The sequence below is a fragment of the Sinocyclocheilus anshuiensis genome, unplaced genomic scaffold (genome assembly GCF_001515605.1).
Source record: "Sinocyclocheilus anshuiensis isolate Anshui unplaced genomic scaffold, SAMN03320099.WGS_v1.1 scaffold1291, whole genome shotgun sequence".
NCBI classification, from domain to species: Eukaryota; Metazoa; Chordata; class Actinopteri; order Cypriniformes; family Cyprinidae; genus Sinocyclocheilus; species Sinocyclocheilus anshuiensis.
In genome coordinates this window covers 119,393-123,122 of record NW_015540928.1, presented here as the reverse complement: position 1 = coordinate 123,122, position 3,730 = coordinate 119,393, and positions in this window count along the sequence as shown.

The window sequence follows — 3,730 nt, the reverse complement described above, 5'->3', positions numbered from 1 at the left end:
AGCTTGCACATTGGTTTGGAACGTCAAAATCCTACATTATCACCAAAAATAAATGCCTTTTGATTGTCATTCCAGAAGCAGGAGGAGTACACATGCTTGACTACCATCAAACATCATCAAAAGAAAGATAAAAAGACTGATTTAGGTAATCTGTTCAACAATATTTCATTCATTCATTCAATTTTTCATTCAAATAGCCTTTTTCACTTGTCAAGTACATGACCGGTACATGTGAAAAAGTTGCCTTTAACATGCCTTCATTCCTCAATATCTGCTGGATTAAATTAAGTGTTTTTATAGACCTCCTCATATTTCATTTAATACACTCATTAAAATCCCTTTGTTCCATTTATGGCCTTTACAAGCTGTATAAATGTATACTGTATACTAATGAAACACACCTTACAGAGTTATTGTTTTTGTGTCCACAAGTAAAATGTGTCCATAAGTGTAACACATAAAACAGTGTTTGTTAGTATTAAATTGTGGGCCATGCTAAATAAATCAAGATGTGAACTGTTGTTGATAACAGGACAAAGTAGACAGGCCACCAGTATTATATAACACCAGTGCCATTATACACAAGATTAGACATTTCGCTGGCAGCCATATTAAGATCCCAAACTATCTTGTTATGTAATATTTACTAAACTATTATTTGATCTGCAGCTATCCAACCAGGCACGTGCAGAGGGGGGTGCGATGGGTGCTTGAGCACCTGCCCCTTTCCCCTTGATGCCCAAAGTGCCCTTTTGTCAAGGCAATTAAAAAAATAAAAAATTGTAATTAAACGCCATTTTGTGAAGGCCTGCCCAATCTAACTATTAGTAAAATTTTTGTAATTAAACGCCATTTTGTGAAGTCCTGCCCAATCTAACTATTAGTAAAATGAATGAATAATAATTTAGTCGTAAATAAAATTATCCACATGATGATGACCTTTCACCTGACGATCTCATCAGGGACTATCCCTTAGTGATGGGAAGTTCGGATCATTTTACCGACTCGGAACTTTGAGTCTCGTTCAGCAAAATGTACGAATCTTTTTTCGAGTCATTTCGTTCATTTCGTTCATTTTAGCAAAATATTATTAAAATATTACGTGTTACTTCCCTATGTCATTAAGGGAAAAAGAAAACAAAACAGACTTTTACTCATGCCCTTATACTTATTATAATTCCTTTGTTGCAGAGTCAAGCGAATTATCGCTATTTTTGTCTTATTCTAGTGAAGTTTCTTTTGTTCTAATTGATATCTTGTTCTATACCTAGTTCTTCAGGTATTATATTCCTCTTTCATTTTTATGTCTTTGTCTTTGTTTTCTTTAAATGCCAGGGGTTTGAAAAACAATGTTAAAAGGAAGGCTTTATTTTTGTTTTCTAAGAGGCACAAAGTAGATTTCTGTTTTTTCCAGGAAAGTCACTCTACAGCTAAAGACACCAAATTCTGGAGGTCACAGTGGGGCAATGAAATATGGCTGTCACACGGGTCAGAATATTCTGCTGGAGTAGGGATTATGAAGTATAATTTTAATGGTCGTATTCTGGAAACCAGTATTGATCCTTCAGGTCACTTCCTGCTAATAGTAGTTGTTGTTAACCAATTTATAGTAATTATTGTCAACATCTATGGATACAACTTTGTTGCGGGAAACTGCACTCTCTTTAACATGCTAGATCAAAAACGTTCATCTGCATTAGGGAAATATCTTACTGCCTTTCTGATTTTAGGTGGTGACTTTAACATAGTAATGAATAACATGCTAGATCGACACCCTCCAAGGAAAGCAGCTTCTTCAAACTCAAATCTTATAGCGTTTATGGATAAATTTGATTTAGTTGACATATGGAGGGAAATGTACCCGGATGTAATACAGTACACTTGGTGTAACAAAGACCGTTCAAGGCAATCCAGAATCGATTATTGGTTGATCTCTAAAACATTAATAAATAATAATATCTCTATCAATATTAGCAACAGTCCACTGACTGACCATAATGCCATTTCTATTTCAATGAATTTATCACAAAATACTACAATTAATACTTCTAAAGCGTCGCTTTGGAAACTAAACAGTTCTCTTCTTAAATATGAAAAGGTCAAACAGCAGATTGATGAGTTAATCAAACTTACTGGGAAAGGGCTGAATCAGAAAAAGCTTGGACGGAATTGGGAGCTTCTAAAATATGAATTAGGGAAATTCTTAAGAAAATTTGGAAGTAATATAACAAAACAAAATAGATTAATTGAAGATGAAGTTCTTTCACAGCTTTCTGCTTTATCATTTAGGGAACCATTGACAGAGACTCAAAACACTGAATACTCCAAGCTACAGAATAAATTAGATGAGTTGTACAGATCCAAAGCTAAGGGAGCCTATGTTAGATCCAGGAAAAAATGGCTGGAAGAAGGAGAACAGAACTCAGCCTATTTCTTTAGGTTGGAAAGATCCAATGCTATGAATGTTTCTATTGATCGTCTCCGAACAAATTATAGAATTCTTGATAATCCTAAAGAAATAGCTGCTTATTGTTCCAAATTCTATAATAACTTATATACATCAAGATATTGTGATAATTCAGCCAACTCGTTTTTTTTGACTCTGTCAATCAAAATAAAGTTATTTCATTAGAAGATAAAGAAGCTTGTGACGGCGATATCTCTCAATCAGAAATTCTACAGGCAATTAAGAGTTTAAAAAATAATAAAAGTCCGGGCAGTGATGGTCTAACCGCTGAGCTGTATAATATGTTTGACAAAAATGTATCTCCTTTCTTATTAAAAGTGTTCGAAGAAAGCCTTGAGTTGGAAGCACTTCCACCAACCATGACACAAGGAGTCATCACCCTGATACCCAAACCCAACAAAGATAAAGAGTGTCTAGAAAACTGGAGGCCAATCACCCTCTTAAATAATGATTACAAAATTTTAGCTTTAGTTTTAGCAAGAATAATTAAAGATGTCCTTAACTCTATTATTGATTAATCACAATCAGGTTTTATGGAGAAACGTCACATTACGAATAATATAAGATTAGTCTTACGAGAATCTCATTCCTAATGACAGTTTCCTGCTTTTCCTAGACTTCTACAAAGCCTTTGATTCGCTTGAGCACAAGTTCATATTTCAAGCTTTTGACATATTTTGGTTTGGAGATTATTTCTGTAAAGCCATCAGGACCTTATACAGAAATAATAATAGTGTTATTAAGTTAAAATTCGGAACCTCACCAAGAGTCACGTGGAGTAAGACAAGACTGTCCTATTTCTCCATATTTATTCTTACTTGCCTCTCAGTTAGCTCTGCATATTTCCACTAATAATTTACAAGGTATCACAATTGACGATAGACAAATTATTATTAGCCAGCTGGCTGACGATACTACTTTATTTCTGAATGACGCCTCCCAAATCCCTTTAGCTTTGAGTTTGATTGAGTCCTTTTCCAGAGCTTCAGGTCTCTGCCTGAATATCAACAAATGTGAGTTAATGTCAATCAAACGCTGTGATCTTTCCTCTATATGTAACATTCCTGTGAAAGATCAAGTTACATACTTAGGAATTGTAATTAATAAAGGCCAAAAAGCAAGATGTAATCTAAATTTCGACACTCTAATAGTGAAAACCCAAAGAAAACTTAACTCGTGGCTGCAGAGAGATTTATCAATAAGAGGAAGAATTTTACTCTCTAAAGCCGAAGGATTGTCTCGACTGACTTATGCTGCTCTTTC